At 43.2% G+C, this 16,850-nt stretch overlaps 1 protein-coding gene across 5 annotated transcripts in view; it reads right to left on the bottom strand.

The window, feature by feature from the left end:
* The window catches only part of NRG4 (neuregulin 4), a 44,820-nt gene that overhangs the window by 19,310 nt on the left and 8,660 nt on the right, over positions 1-16,850 (bottom strand). For 2 of the 5 annotated variants that reach the window (XM_008933813.3, XM_018081463.2), the window contains exon 1: positions 1,073-1,227. The exons of 2 other annotated variants lie outside the window; for them this stretch is intronic. The gene's annotated coding sequence lies outside the window, so the exon portion shown is untranslated. Of the gene's footprint in view, positions 1-1,072; positions 1,237-16,850 lie in introns of those variants that run through there. One more of the 5 variants, XM_018081465.2, reaches the window with a different exon arrangement.

The following is a 16,850-nucleotide window of genomic DNA, read 5'->3' as shown; positions in this document are numbered from 1 at the left end:
TCTGAGATGACAACAAATTACTGAGTCCTCTTGTCTTAGAAATGCCTACAGCAAAAATTTAGGTTTAGGTTTTGATTTTATCCACTGAAGTACGCCTAGGATTAATTATGTACTACAACAGCAGCCTAAAACTCTTGTCATGGTGTTGAAATTGCAATTTGAGACGTTACAGTGACTTTAAGGGGACACTTTCCATTCCTAAAATTTCCCAAGCAGTTTGCAACCAACTGCAGATTTCCATCAGAAACCCCAGTTCTACTGTATGAGATATTCATACAGACATTGGCAAAGCTACAAAGTTGAGCTTCTGTCAAATATAACTACAAATTCGTAATTTTGAGATAGAGATTCCAGTCTCGAGCCTGTGTGTGCTTATGTGGGGGGAATTAATAAATTCTGCAAGACGCATTAAAAAAAATCACTGCCAAGCTTGGGAAAAAAACCCCACAACACTATTCTTTCATTCTGTGTGCTTGATGATTTCTTCTGTGGCACTTTTGGTTCCAAGTTTCATCAACTCTTGTAAGAAATCGACTGAAATTAATGCAATTTAAAGGTTCTCACTGCGTGGTTAATTTTTACTCATACCTCAGTGGCAGATGTAGTGACCCCACAATGTCAGCTCCCCAGTGTCAGTAACCTCAGATCCAGTGATCAGAACTCTAAAAATCCCTGTTACAAACTCTGTACAAGAAGACAGTTTAGCACATGGTGACAGAATCAAATTGACTGGTGCCTCTTAAATAATTTTGAGTTAATACAAAATGTTTATCGTGAGAGTTTAGATATTTACTTTTACATGGTAGTCATAAGGAATCAAATGTAACTAGTGTTCATTATACTGATTTAGATTTTTTAAGATTTATCCAGAGAGCTGGTTGCTATTACAGCATAGGGTGGATAACTCAAAACCTGAATTCCAGTCCCATTTATTTTGTCCATTTAAAGCACATTCATAACCTTGGGTTGGTTTACCTCCTTTTTTTTTTCTCTCTCTCTCTCTTTTTTTTTTTTTTTTTGGTGCATTTAATTTTGTATTGAGTTAATTTGCTCTACTTAAACCACGGCTTACCGCAGCACAGGGGTATTCTTAACTCTGCTGCTGTAATCTTTCTCAGACATGCACGGGGCAATCTGCTGAATCAACGTAATCCCTAATCCGCAGGGTGCAATCCCGCAGCTGCTCGCTCCGGCGCCGTTATGCAATCCCGGCCCCGGCGGCGCCGCGCGGGGCGGCGATGCGGGTCCCGCTGTGTCCGGCGGTGTGTCCCGCGGTGTGCGGTGTGTCCCGCGTGTGTCCGCGTCTGTCCCGCGGTCTGTCGCGCTGTGTCGCCGCTCCGGCCCGCGCGGGGTCGCGGCGGGGCGGGGCCGCGCCGTAGTATCCAGCGCGCGCCGCCGCCGCCGCCGATTGGCCCGCGCCGCGCGCGGGACGCGCGCGCGCCCCCCCACACCCGCGCTCTCCGCGGAGCGACCCGCGCCGCGCGCCGGCCCAGCGTCGCCAAGGGAACGGGCGCGGCGGGCGCGCGCGCGGGTCCTCCCGTCCCCGGTGGGGCGCGCGCAGGACGCCGGTGGCGCGGCAGAGCAGGTACGTGCGGGGGGAGCCCCGGCGGCGTGAGGGGAGCCCGGTGCGGGCGTGCTCCGGGCGGGGCCGTGCCGTGCCCGGAAGCGGGTCTGCGCTCTGCCCGAGCAGCGGGGCCGTGCCGTGCTCCGGTGCGGGCAGTGCCGTGCCGGGGGAAGCGGGTCGTGCCGTGCCCGGGAAGCGGGGGCCGTGCCGTGCTCCGGTGCGGGCGGCGGGTCGGTGCGTGTCCCGGCGCGGCGTGCCCGCCGCGGTTCCCGCGCCCCCGGGCCCGGGCAGGGCGGCCCGGCGGGCCCCCCGCGCCGGCGGTGCCGGGCAGCCGCTCGCGCGGGACAAAGTTTGTCGCGGTGGGGGCCGGGGGCGCTCGGACCCTGCGCGGGGTCCGCCGGGCCGGGCGGCTGAGGTCGCGGGGCTGAGGGTCGCGGCCGGAGCGGCGTACCCTCAGGGGAGGGGCCGAGGGGCGAGGGGGCTCTGGGGCACCTCCCGCTCCGCAGCCCCCCGCACCGCCGCTCGCAGGGCCCCCGCGCCCCGCACAACTTGTGCCGTGCGGCTCCCGGGTACCGACGATGCCTCAGCGTGAAAGTCGCTTTTATTCTCCGTGCGGGCAAACCCACCCAACGTGTGGTGCCTCAGCAGTGCCTTCCCCGAGAGCGCTCCAGGTCTGTAAAGGTGCTGCAGCACTTCTTGGAAATCCCCCGTCCCGGAGCAGCATCACTGCTTGCCCCAACCAGAAAAGGAACTGTAGTTTCTTCTCTGAAGTTGAAATCCATTTAGAGTGCTCAGGGATTTTTTGGTTTACCTTGCATAAAAATGTAATAAATGTGATAGGCCTTTTTTGTTATATTTGTAGAGGTGAAATCTAAATCGTGAGGATTGATGAGCTGTAACAAGACAGCATGTCACAGTAACTTTTCTTAAGGAGAATAGTCCATGGGTATGCTTGGTTTCTACACTTGTTAGCTTGCTGAACGTACAGGACAAGGTTCTGCTAAATGTGTCTCCAGCAGAATTTCTTGGTTCTTACATGTGGGTTTGAGAGCAAACCGATCTACAAGGTCTGTGTTAAACAGAGCGCACACCTGACACCATTGTAACAGCTGCCAAAGATGGTACGTGTAAAAGAAGTAAAGTGAGTAACGATGTAGGGGTGTCTACAGCTGTGAATGCTCATTCTCTGCCACAGAAGAGAAGGCTCATTTGTCTGAACACAGGGCTGCTGTCATAGGCACACAGTCAGAAATTGCTGCTTTGTGGAGTGACTGTTAGGAATCCTACTCTTTTTGCAAGACTTATTACTGGAATTTGCACAAAGAAAGGTAAGCAAACTGTGTTCTTTTAATGTGCTGTATAACATTATTACCCAAGTGTGGATCGGGTGAGACAATACTGATAGTTAATTTTTGGTAGCTCCTGTGAAGATACTGCAAGTTCCTGCAGGACACTTGTAAAAGGATTATTACTGACACAGTCACATTAGGTGGGGATTATAAATTAGACCGTGCAATAGTAGCACATAAGTGCTCTGCAGCGAGATACCACGATTAACATTGTGCAGCAAGTATCTTATATGGGAAAAGGCATTCCTCGATGTAGAGAACAATGTCTGTATTGTAGGGCAGTCTCCTCTGTGCAGAGAAGGGGGGGAATACTTCTCAGTTACAGAGGATGTGGAATAAGAAGCGTGTCCTTCTTCAAACGTATTATGGTTCCTAAATGCAGGAAGAGTGTGCTTGCAGTCAGGGAAGGGGCTGTGTGAACCAAGAGCCCATTCCTGAAGCAGTTTGTACTCATTCCTCTGTGTTTCTGAGCAAAGTGGAGTTTTTGCAGCTCTGTCCTGATGCTACCCATTGGATTGCAAAACTGACTGGTTCAGTGCAAGGTGGGGATTTTACCTGAAGGGCGAAAAGAGGTGGAAGTTGCACCCAAAGTTAGATGTGGTTAGCAGGTGGTAATTGTGCTAAAGACAGCAGTGGACAAAGAGAACAAGTAGCAAGAGTACACATCAGCTATTTCAGCTTCAGAACTGGAGCAGTAGGTGAGATAAAGATCTTGACTCCAACTGGTATATGAAAAGGTCAGTAAGAAAATTAAGATGTGAGCTCTGTATGCTTGCAATGTGAGTACCAGTGCAAGCTGCTCCGCTCAGATATTTTCAGATTGTGACTGACAGCATAAGTGCAGAACATAGCACGCAGTGTAGCTGTTTTCCCTGTCACTGTGTCTGTTCCCAAAGGTTAGTTGGGTGTGGGCATGATTACAGCTCTGAAGGTGCCCTGTCCAGATGCTCACTACACTTCCCCTCTCCCGGCCCCCAGTACTGCTGTGCTGTTACTGCAGCTTGGGCTCAGTGGTGACTCCCCAAACTCTGGGTCCCTGGCAGCTGCTGTTCCTCTCGTGGTCTCTGTGCTGCGGAGGCTGACTCTGCAGTGATGTTGCATCACAGATCACTTTGGGCACAGAGGGACAGGACTCACAAAACCCCCAGCACGATGAAGCCCGTGGTTCCAGTGTTGGAACACGGGATTATGTCCCAGTCAGGAGGAGGAACTGCACTGCCCTTCGAGATCCTGACATGACTAAAATTTACCTATATCATCAGTATCTGTTTAAATTAGTTGCATTACCTGGCAATAGCACAACAATTAATTGAATTGTGCTATGCAGTATAAAACTATCTGCATACTCTATCAGAGCAACAAACGAGGTGTTATTGCTATATAGTGGTGCTGAGCTAATCTGCTTCCTGGACAATGGGATTACCTAACAGTCAAAATACTTAATCCTTACGAACACTGCAGAACCAATATTGACATAGGAGAGTGAGCTGGAGTCCTTTCTGCTGCATGTATTATCATCAGAAGTGTCAAGTATATGCTATTTGAAGAATCATCATTGCTAGTTGGTATATGAGAGGAAGACTGAGATTTGATTCCTACTTTTCCTCTCTTCACTGGTTCTAGAGTGATACTGTGTGCTGGTGAAACATGTTTGCCAGGCTCATTTTGGCTTTCATAATATGAGGGCTACGTCTGGAATCTGCCGTGTTGGAAAATGGAGAGTTTGGGATTTTTTGACTTGGAAAAAATTTCTGAACTCTGTGACAGTACTTTTGGGAGTATCTTTGTAGTATAGGTGGACATGAGCATACTTGTTGAAATGCTGTCTTAAGAGAAAAATGGTTAAAGTTGGTTTCTGTGAGGTAGAACGTGGCTGTTGTTTGTTCTTTGGCTCTAGAGGTTCCTGCCCAAGGTGAATCAAAGCCTTTCTTCCACCAAATTCTTGGGTGGTGCATTGTGGGCAGCAGCTGGCTGAAGGTGGCAGGGTTACTTCAGCCTCTGTCATAGTTCAGCCCACCTGTTTGCTGGTCTTAGGATTTGGTGTGACAGGTGTGATGTATTAGGGTTTAATTCTTAATTTAGTTATGAGTTCCCAATGAGCTGTTACCTCCATACAATCCTGTTGAAATTGCTGGTTTTGCATGAGGAGAGTGAAGACAGGTCTTCTTGTAAACTCAAGCAGCAATGGAGGTTTTCTAATCATACTTTTGTCTTTGACTAAGCATTATAGAATACGGTATCAGCTTATCCCTTGCTTTATTCAAAATAATAATATTTTCAGCATGAACAGGTTCTCCCTGTCTCATTTTCATTCTTTCATTTTATCTTGTCTAGGGTTCATTGTTTCTTTGATGTGTTTCAACTACAATTTCTTTGTGGCAATTATTGTATCTTTCCTTGCATCCTGTAAAGCCCCACGTGCCCCTGTGGCATTACACACAAATGAAGCTACATTTGAAATGTATGTTCAAATATACTGGTGCAAAGTCAGACTTGTAAGTCAGCAGATGTTTGATTAAGGGTTCTGCAGATACAGTTCTGTGTTGTGAGCCACCCTGGTATCAGAGAGCCAACAGTTTTCAGGAAAAATAGTATGTGATCCTAACAGTTAAGAAGAGGATTAATGCAAATGGAGCAAAAGGCATGTGCTGTTCTAAGCGTGCTGCTTCCTAATTTTCAAGAGCTTTGATTTCAACCCAAGTAACCTTCTTGCAAATTAGTTTCTCCCACAGAACCTTTTGGTATTGTGAGGTTTAGTCCCCCTTTTTTTTTTGTTGTTTTGCTTTTTCTTTTTAATGATGTTACCTGGAGGTATAAACTTCCCCTGTTGACCTTAAAAAATCCTTAAATGGGATTTAAGCCTTCAGTGGTGATTTCTAATTCAGGTAATTGCCTTACTTGGTAAGGTTGTTATTTGATGAATGAGGGAAGGACTTCTGGGTTGTGTGTTCTGTCTGGGGAAATAAAGGGTGAAGTGTGACCTGTTCCATCCTTCTTTCTGTCCTGCCACTCTGCTTTTCAGCTTCAGCACCCTGCCTGCCTCTGTTCTCTCCAAGGTACAGGTGCCCAGCCTTTGTGGACAGGGAGTTCATGCCCATTTGGGTTCTTTTTTGTTTTTTTTGAGAGGCCACCAAACACTTGATTAAAAAAAGCAAGCAGGCATAGGAAAACATTCAGTTTAACTTGAATGGATTGCCATGAGACAAAGAGCATCTCTGCTATTCCAGGGAACTTCAAAGGCTGCCTGCAGATGAGGCAAGTGTCAGAGCTTCTCAAAAAAGTTGTGAAAGTCTTTGTAGTGGAAAGTGTTATGTGTCTGATATCTAAGTGTGCCTACCAGCTTTTTCCACTAATAGAAAATGAAAATTCATGTCTAAAAATAGCAAAATGCAACTTTTATTGAAGTTGGTGAGACTTTTGCTATTGAATTATTTTGTCATTTTGCCTTCAATGCTTTTGTTCAAGTCTATCAAATAATTTCTTACAGAAAAGCACACCATTTGGACTACCAGTCAATTTAGCTGATGGCACAAATGTAAAGAAAGCCCTTATTAAAATGAACTAAAGAGCTCCTGTCTGTAATAATTAAAGTTAGCAAACATACAGGATGTAAACATGAGGCGTGTGGTGTGTCTCAGCAAGCAGTCCATAATTTTTCTCTGTATATAATAGCTGCCTGAATTTTACAACCCACATAGAGTAAATAATTATATTCTTATCTGGAATGATAAAACTAGACAGCTTTGAAAACAACTTTTAAAGGGGAAAGTGAGATATGGGTCAAGGTACACACGTTACTTGCACAAGTGTATAAAAAAAATCAATCTCAAAGATTTTCCTTGCACATATCTGCTGTTTTTCTTGTTACCAGCTGCCACCTCCAGAAATCTGAATGCTCTTTTCGTTTTCTTTTTTTCTTTTTTCGTAAGAAGAAGGACTTTCAGAGCAGGGGCAGTAGTGTAATTGGATAGATATGTTTAACTTGGAAAGGTGTTATTTTTAGGACTGGCTCAAAAGGGCAGGTACTCCTTGGAGACATTATAGTATGGCCAGATCGCTCCAGCTAAAGAGCAACACAGGACGTGGGCAGCATCAAGGTTTGCTTAAAAGTTTTTGACATGTGTTATCTCTGGGCCAAAAAAGAAAAATGGAGAGGAGGCTGCAGAGTGGGCAGAGTTTCTGAGCCTCTGGGCTGCACTGGGGAGAGTTCCAGCTTCCAGAGGGGCTGGCCCTGCACAGGGATGGTGTTCCCATCACTGTGTCAGGGCCGAGGTGATGCTGGTTCTTCTCCTCCTGCTTGTACAGTGGCTCTCCTTAGGAAAGCAACACTGCTGGCTGTGGCACAGCAAGGGACCTGCCTGGCAGGGACTGTGCTGGAGACAGCAGCTGCTCCCCAGCTGCCCCTCATCATTGCCTCCGGGAATTCGGCTCCGAAGGTGCGAGGAGCGGGGAAGTTGGAGTGTGCTCCCGGTAGGAAAGGGTGTGTGCAGGAATTAATGGGCACGCTGCAGAGAGATTTTTCTCCCTGCTCTCTGTTTTTTTTTTCTGATTCACATTTGCTCACTTTTCCACCTCTGAGCACAGGGGAGCATATGGCAGTGTGCTGTCCATCTGGTTGCCACTTACTGTGAAATCACTATTTGGCCCCATCTTGAGTTTCTTAGGTAGGTAAAACTGTTACTAGAATGACAGCTGAAGTGCTTATTCTGCACTGTAAATGGGAATTAAGCACAGAACGAACACAAATGGTGCTTTCTGAATATTTTCAGTCTTCTACATTAACAAAATACTTGTGCTAGTCTAGTATTTAAAGCAAAACAGACTGGGATCCTCATTGTGAGCAGTAGACTGTTCAAGTACGGATAAAAGACAAGTCCTGTCCCAGAGGATTTGCAATCTAAATACATTTTAATAAGAACATTGTGAATGGTGATAGATGCTTAGGAAAGCCTTAGTTATATAGATAATACTGGATGTGTGTCATAAAAAAAATTCCATTGGCAGTTTTGCCTCCCAGCACAAGCTTGTCACAGCCTCTCTAATGCATAGCAGATGTTAATTCAGGTCTTGTGCATTTTGGGTCTATCCAGGTATTTCTGTTTACCTGCATATCAAGGATCAACACTGGCAAAGAGAAGTCTTATTGTCTTTGGCACCATAGCATGTGTACATTTTTGTTGTCGTCACATTTCACATTGCAAACATTGAAATAGTAATAACTTAGCTTTCTCCTACCTTTAAAAAGGGAGTGCCACTGGAAAAAAAAAATTAGGTGATATTTACACTATTATATTCAATGTCTTACCTGCAGACAAGAGTACCTGCAAAAGTAATTTTTAAATTCGATTTATTTTATACTTAGGAAAGTTAACTTTTGTACGTTTTCTATTTTGTAAGTCAAGAGTTTGTTTTTCGTGTAGCCACATGGAAAAAATCTGTATAGCCACCTGTGGGAACAGGTGGCTATACAACTAGAAAATAAGTCAGATGCAGGTAATTGATCTGAAACAACCTTCCTTGCCATTTAAGTCAGGGATCCTCACTTCTGACTGCTACATGCATGTTTGTTATGTAGGACTGCTGCCCTGACCCCACTGGGATATGTGACATGAAGGTGCCTATGGACTGGAAAGAAGAGTTTTGTCTTTGTGGAGGAGAGTGGCTGGAGTTTGTTCACTGCATTCTTTAAAGTTCTCGTTTTGTTTTGAACAGAAGTGCAGTCAAGTTTTTAACTTGATAATCTTAATAAGTATTAAATATTGCAAGCATTGAGATATTTTGCCTTTTTTCCCTGCAATAACCTATTTAAAAGATTGCAAATAGCTTTCTGAAGAACTTCTATCATGTACTGAAACGGGCAATGAGAAAAGTTCATTTTAAGTTTTCCAAAAAAATCCTGAGTTTGAGACTTGCTCTGAAGGAGCTGTTTTTGACCAGATATTCTGTGCATTAGTATGTCTTCCAAGTACTTTAAAATGAGAATTCAACCCTCAGTACACAGCTGGGAAACTGGGCTGACAGTGGGAATACTGAGTAGGTTTTGGGAGAAGGAAATATTTAATGGCTTCTATTACAGTCTCATGAGAGCTGTGGCTTATCTGCTGGTGATCTATAGCCAATATCTGTGGCAGCAGCAGCGCTGAGGGCAGGCAGCTCTGCTGTCTGAGACTGACTGGCAGGGTCTGTTCAATCACTGCTGAGCTGCACCTTGCTGTACTTTGGTGAATGACTTTTGTTCTGTGGAATTTTTTTCTAGTTCAAAAGAAGAAGAAAAAAAAAAAAGCAGGGGGTGGCACAGGAAACCCCAAAGGTTTTCTTTTAGCCTGCTCAGAGAACTTTGGAGACTGCTTAGGGAATAGTAGCTGGGTTTTTTAAAATGCACAGTGTTGTATGACTTGTATTGAAGTCTTCTGAAATATATTTTATTTGGGAGTTTCATGGGTGTCTTCACCAAACTTGACTCCCCACTCTTGTTTTTAATGTGAAAATGAGAAGAATTCCCGTAGTAGTTTGCTTCTCATGAGGCAGAAATAACTGGGAAGGCAGTTTCTCTATGGTCTTAGGAGTCAGGATCACCATAGTGACTCTTGAGACTCATATTAGAAAAAGATTATACTAAGTTAAAGGTACTGAAGGTTTTTCATTTAAAGATACTGACCATCTTCTTACATCTATTATTCTGCTGTAGAAAAAGAAGTCGATGTGCAGATGATGTAACATGGTTCTAGCTAAGCAAGAGACTATAACAGTTATTTTGAAGTGCTGCTTTTAGGCTGGTACCCAGCCTTCATATCCTGCCAGAAGGCAGGAGTTTTGATGTGTAAATGAAGGTATTCTTTGAAATGCTGGGAAGGCCTGGAGTGCCAGGCAAAGGATTCCCTCAACAGCCCAAGGAAGAGGATTTCAGGGACTATTACAACCCTTTGAATCCTGAGGTACATACTGTCCAGTTGTAAGGGTGATATTTGGGTTATTTTTTAATTACATTCTTGGTTTTTTTCTCTCTGAAAATGCTCATTAGCAGCTCCCTTGTACTTTTCTGGAATTTGGGAGCAATGGAAAAAAAACCTGGTCCTTTTTCTGTTAGCAGCTGGATGTTTTACCCAATCTGAATGCATTGCTTCATTCTGAAGCTTAGGTGGGCTGGTTGCTTTTGAAGAACTTCTTTCAGCATAAGATGATTTCCCTTTTTTGGGGGGAAGGGAAGGGACTGCAGTCGAAGGAGCTGGTCGGCTGCCAAGGCCTGAGTATGAAAGCAGTGGATACAGTGAACTAGCAAACAAAGACTAATTGGTTATTTGTTTGACGCATTTGGAAGTGCAGCCAGTCCTCGGAGTGCCCGGGTGACTGGCATCAGCTGGGATCTGATGGATGTGTGCTGGGTTAAAGGAGGGAAGTGTATCCACATCCTCATCTGAGAGCACTGTTAACTTCCACAGACTGCCTTGGTAGAGAGATTTCATGGGCTGAGTGAACGTGTGAAGTGAGCCAGCTTTCTTCTGCTTCATGCCTCCAGATAAGGATTAAGGTACATGGGACAAATTGACTGGGAAATACAGGCTTGCACAGTTCATTTTGTCAGGAGGGGGAGGGCTTCATGCCCTAGTGCCTGTGTCTTTCACAAGCTTTAAAAATCACTTTAAAACATCCTCACTTTTTGTCGTTGGCTGTGTGGGGCAGGAGCTTTCTCTCCAGGTAATGTCTAATGTAATGAAATACTTATCTTGGTTGTAGTGCTATCATAAACCAATGCCAAGTGTTTTATCATGGAAAAAGGGAAGATCAGTGTTCAAAATATTAAATTATAAAATGGAGGATTCGGTATTGGAAGAAAAACAGGTGGTGGTACTTTCCTTCCCTAGAAAGACATCTGATCTTGGGGCTTTTACTGGTTGTATTTAAATGGTTTAGCAAAGCCCTTGAGTCTGAAAGAGACTGTTTTTCTCTTACTTTCACTGAGTATATAAAGCATACTGCATGAACAGCTTTTGGCAGGAGAGGAGCATAATGTATCTGAAACCTTTAATTATATGCTGTAGGCAGCTCTGTCTAGGTCAGAAGACACCATATTATCAAATAACATATTATAGGCATTCAGAACTTGCACAGTAGCTTGATTATTCACTGAATAATTGGTCTTTGTTAAGCAGATAATGGCACTGTTTGCATTCAGAGCCTAGGTTTGAAGTATATGCCATAGATTATTTGTATTTTTAATCATTTGTTATCCAGCTGATGTAAGAACAAAACAGAAGGGAGTTCAGTGGAAGCTTTTCTGATGGCAGACTGTGCCTGTCACATTTACTGTGTGATACCTGCAGTTCTGAAGGGGTCTGAGAGGTTTTTCTGTTTATTGAATCTAATTTTGTATGGGTGTTTGCAGCAATGCTTGGGTCCATATAGACTGTTTAAACATAGACTGTATTAGATACCAAACCAAACAGAAAATGCCCTGAAGAATAAAACAGTTTAGAAGCTTCCCAAACTGCTTGAGGGCAGAAAGGGAGGAAAATAAACAGTGAAGGAGAACAAGTGTGTGATTAAGACAGGCAAATAGGATTTATGAGAGAAATGGCATGTCTCTCTGTGTCACACACCACACCTTATGTTGCTTATCTATAGAAGAGAAAGTATTTCTACCTTATGAATATTTATTTAGGCTTTTTAATGCTTTAAGATCCCAGTGTGGAATAGGAAATTATTGACTACAGTGTCAATAGCTGATAATTTTTGAAAGTATGTCAGAATATGATCTAGGGTAAGTTTGCAGGTTCCTCTGGGCACTCATTTATGTGAGTTTATGCTTGGAGGTAACTGTGAGCTTGTTAGAATCCCCACTGCTTCAGTACTTTGTTTTACACAGGCTGGGGAGCAAGTGATGATGAACAGACCTTTTTCATCTAGATTTCATCTTACTTTCTTTTTCCCAAGCCGGAGTTTAAAAGAAAAGCAGTAAGGTGATAAAATTATTGCCTTTAAGGACAACAAAAGTGATGAAACCCACTCAAAGCAATGGTTTTATTGTATCAAGTGCAGCACGCTCAGTTAATCAAAACACATGTTCTCTGTCTGTGACTGTTCAGCCTGCAGAAGATCAGCCTGCCTTGCAGTAGACAAGTTGTATTTTCTATGGGAGCTGAATGCCCATTTGAGCTGTGATCAGCACTCTGCCTTCCCTAAGGAGATGGCAGTGATTGTAGCATTTATCATACAGAAAGGAATCTGTCTTGCTCTGTGTATCTGCCAAAAGACTTGTGAAAAACAGAGAGGGCGGCGGCAGCGCCCGTGATCCCGTAACCCCTCAGACAGAGAGACTGGTGGGGAACTGAGGAAGACACTTCCCCACTTCTCACCCAAGCCCCATATTTACCCACAGCAGTATTTTGAGTTGGGCTGGTTTAGAAGCATGTCTGTAAAAGAATCTGCCAGCAGAATATTGGCTGAAAGGCTCGTGTAGTGAGTGGTCTGTGCATGAAGCTGTTGACCTGTGCTGCAGAGACACGAACCTCCAGGTGAAAGCAAATCCTTGCCCACACCAGAAACTGAGTACAGAATGCTGTGGCTTACATTAAAAAGATTACTTGAAAATCAAGTGAAATGACAGGCAAAAGTTTGAAACGTTGGCGTCCAAGCGCACACGGGTGTTTTGATAAAAGCAGGGAGTTTGTCTGGATTATTTTGGTTTGAAAAAAGTAATGCATGTTCTCATTTTATCAAACAGCCCTGAGAATGGAGCAGAGACATAAGACCAAGGGCAAAAGTTCTATTTAGGGAAGGAAAGATGGAGTAGACTGAAGTTGCAGAGCACTTTTTTCGTGGAAAAGCGCTGAATATTTGAATTTTGCTTTAGTCTTCTGCTTTATAACATGTAGCAAAGATGATGGATTGGTGATTCTTCTGACTTGGCAAAATTAAGGCTGCTCTCTGGGAAATGCAGCAAAAGAGCCTCAGAGGCTGCTCTGAGTATGCTTATGGATTTGTGCTCCTATGAGAAGTATGTGCCTTTGCAAGGAAAGGAGAAAGGAAGGACTTGCAAGCCAAGATCAAAATAAAAAGTGATATATAAAGATGCCATACATGACCTGCTTTTCAGGTCTCTGCTATGGGCAATAAAGCTACATGGTATGTAATTTCTAATGACTTTCCTCTTATCAAGCTAAAAACATTCTCTTCCTTTTCCCCCGAAGGACTGAACTATAAGGTGGTTTTGTGATTTGAGCAAGGACAGATACACATGTAGCAGCAGCAGCTCCTGGCTCTACCTGCTGGACTCAGCTGCTTCCCTCCTTGCCTGTTGTGGCAAGAGGTGTCAGTGGTGTTCGAGTTGCTAATTGTTAATTTAACATCCAAATGAAAAGGTGGATGACAGAGTGTGTGTCCATAGCTAGAGGATGTGTATCCCCTGTGCAAGGTGTGTTGTATTCAAGCTTAGATTCTGCTCGGTTTGGATAGTTTTGTGTTTGTTTTGGTGCAAGGATAAGTGTATGTTTAAATGAGTTTTCATCTTTTCTCCAAAGTATATTTTACATTTTTATAATTGTTTATAACTGAAGTGTTGGAGGAAATAATTCAAGCACGAGTATTTAATAAAATATGATCTAGTAACACCGTTCACTGTTGCAATTCATTTGCCTAGAAAACCCTACTAGGTTTTTCCTTAAATAAACAAGTGAACTCTCTTGCCCTTCCCCGATTTCCACAAGTTTTGACACTGTATCTACTGACAAACTGTGTAGGTCGGGTTAGGAACAACATTTTTGCCATGTGGATGTTTTGTCATTTTCCAGAATGTGTGTGTGTACATGTGGATCCCGTAATTTTTGTGCCTTTGGAACTCTCATTAAGGTTATCCTGCTCCAGCACTTCAGGTTTGATTCATACTTTCCACCAGGTTGTCTCTGGGACGGCCTCTCATCCTATTGATTTGCTGTGATATTTTTATGCAAACTGTAGCAAAAGGAAAAATATTTTAAGAATTGTAAATGTGCTTTTCGCCTTTTGGACACAAACTGGTGCAGTAAAGGGGAGAAAAGTCAGCACAATGTGACCAGCCATCTCTGTAAGTTGTTGATGGAGCACAGTTTGAGAACATCTGGACTGTGAAATGCACCTCTTGAACTTTCATTGATCGGTTCCTTGGGCTGTCAGCCAGCGAGTGTATTTTTAGATACTTGCAGCAAATCTTATTGCATGTGAGAGAATGCCAGATCCATACTTTGTCAGCTGCTGTTTTTCAGTAAGTAGGGAAAACGGATTTGGGTTTGAGTTAAATAGTTAATTTGGTGCTGCATTGCAGACTGCAGTTTGTACAGCTCTACCTGAGTTAGCTTTAAACTGGGCAGCTTGGCAACTGGTACCAAAGTCCAGCTGCAGCAGTGCTGGCTCAGCATGGGCTGTGATAATCCTGCTTGCTAATCCAGAGGGGAAAACTGTTGGGCTGGACACAGTAAAGGAATCTTTTCTTTCAGTAAGCCATGGCCTCTAAAAGCAGAGATGGGAAAAATGTGCGTGTGTTTAATTTTTATGGCTCACCACGGTTTTTTTACAAGAACAAAGGGAGGCAAAGTAACTGAATGGAAAAGGAATGGGCTGGCTCCTTGTACGAGTGAATTTGGGATGCATGCTGCAGTTACATGGCACACTGGAGCACAGGTATTCCTTGGCACTTCCTAAATGGAGCTCACTGCTGTTGAAAGCAGGAGAGAGGAATTCTGCTGTACCTGTGTGCTCTGCCTGCAGCTGCACCAGGGCACCATTTAGTGGTGAAATGCATTTAAAGTGTGCAGCTGCCTGAGCTGATTTCACCTCCCTGAGCTGATTTCATCTGCCCATAGCAGTTGGACAGGTTCTGCTCTTGGATGAGGGTGCACTGGGTTTTGGCCTGCCTGTATGTGATGGATCATTTTTCTAGCCTTTGGATGCTGCCTTGCACCACTATTGAGTGTTCTTTGAAGCTCAGGACACTTGGTTTGGACACCTGTCTGTTTTGTGCTTTGTAGAAGAGCATTTCCAATATTACCAGCTGTTGAAATGACTTGTTAATGGAATATTTCTTCAAAACCTTGTTCATTTTGGATTCAAGACAGAAGTTTTTCTATCCTGAAGCATTCCCTGTTTCTTATGCTATCTATCCTGCAATTTCTCCTAAAAGATCCTATGTTCAGTATCACAATAAGTATGATAAGTCCATTAAACCAAGCTATATTAATCTACACTTTGTTCAAAACTGTGTGATCTTATTACTGCAATCATTGTCTCAAATTAGATTAAGTACTTTGGAGCAGGGGTTATATCACTTCAAAAACTGCCTTCTAAATCACCTAAATGATGTCTCTAAATAGCATGAGAATAACTAAAGTATGGGACAACTTTCTTGTCTGAAAGACAGTTCAATTCTAGGACCTTAAAAATCGTAGGATTCTGATTGTGCTTTTGATGTCTTTCCCATGTTGGTCTCACAGGGAAGTTTGCAGTGGATTCCTTTGACAGCTCTCACTCAGAACAGACTTTAAAACACAATTAATTTTATTTGTGGAATATTTTCATGTATATTTTTAAAAAACCCCAACAACCTACATGTATAATACTGGAGGTTTTTCTATTGGAAAGTGGCATTTTTCACTAAGAGAGTGCCATACCAGAAGTCAAAAACTTGAGTACTAATCCAGATTTTGGCATCTGTTTCCTATGTGGTCTTGGACTTTGGGTTTAGTTAGGCAGTATGTACTCATTAGTTTACTTAAATTCTATTGAAAGTGCTAGTGAGTTTTTAGCTGAGATTCATAGATTGTTTAGCAGAAAGTGGTTGGCTTGGAGGGGTTAGTGCAATGTTGATACACAAAATATTTCTGAAAATTTTCCAGCTGTTTCACCAGCTCTTCATGTTTTTCATCCAGAAGCTGATACAGATGTAGCTTCTTTGCTCTCATCTGTCTATGGATATGTTTTTCTGAGTTTCCTACCTCCTAGGAATGTGTAATGACTAGACTGGTAAAGTTTTTTCTTTAATTTCCAAAAAGGTGAATGGATAAATCTTAACAAAAATCTGTGCTTGCAGCTTAAACAGGCATGGTTCAGTTACAAGCAGGTGACTGGTATGGGATATGGGTTGAAGAACAAAAATATGTTTTATTTAGATCTTTGTATTTGTTTACTGTTCTGGGTCTTGCACTGCAGTATGGATCCCTTGCATAACCTTTGCTTGAAAAACATCCTTTTATCTGCTCAGTGTATTAGGCAGAACCTCCTTATTGGATATGGGTCATGGGACTTGAAGTACTAAATAAGATACTGCTAAAATAGAGCTGTGGAGGGTGGCAGGTCGACTGCTATGTAGGGTCACACAGCAGCAGCCAAAGCTTTTCTGTCTGTGATGGGTAACAAAGATTTTTCTGTGGGGCAGTGTGGTTGGGTTTTCCTGTTTTCTTTATGATCTTCTGTTTTAAAGAAAATAGTGACCAAACAAAGCTTTTTCAAACACATCTGTGTTATGTATTCTCTGGACTGAACTCCAGGGTAAAGGAGTTTGTTGTATAAACTTGTCCATTGTACTGCATTTCTCCAGCAGACACTGTCATGTGTGATATAGGTGTTCACAGAAAGGCATTGTACCTCCTTTAATACATTTGTTATAATTATTTAATACACAGGCAAAAGCCACTGTGTCTGATTTGGAGTTAGTGCCAGGCATTTTAAATGGGAATAAGTTTCTTCCATCAGTTCATCTCCCTAGCTTTTTTCATCTGCAAATGAACTACTATGGCTTCTATATTTGAAGAGCAGCCTAGGAATTAACATGGCATGACTTCTAATTGAAAATGCATGTGAGGTTTTTATATGCTATTTGTTTCTTCCCATTTACTACGATTTGGTAAGTATTGAGTAGAACAATTCCTGCAAAGGTTACTTTTGGAGTTGCCAGAGAAGCTGAAGCCAGG

Source organism: Manacus vitellinus, unplaced genomic scaffold (genome assembly GCF_001715985.3).
Source record: "Manacus vitellinus isolate BGI_N305 unplaced genomic scaffold, ASM171598v3 scaffold_53_pilon, whole genome shotgun sequence".
In the NCBI taxonomy this organism is placed as follows: domain Eukaryota; kingdom Metazoa; phylum Chordata; class Aves; order Passeriformes; family Pipridae; genus Manacus; species Manacus vitellinus.
The sequence above is the reverse complement of the archived record's forward strand: the minus strand, read 5'-3'. Positions and strand labels throughout refer to the sequence as shown.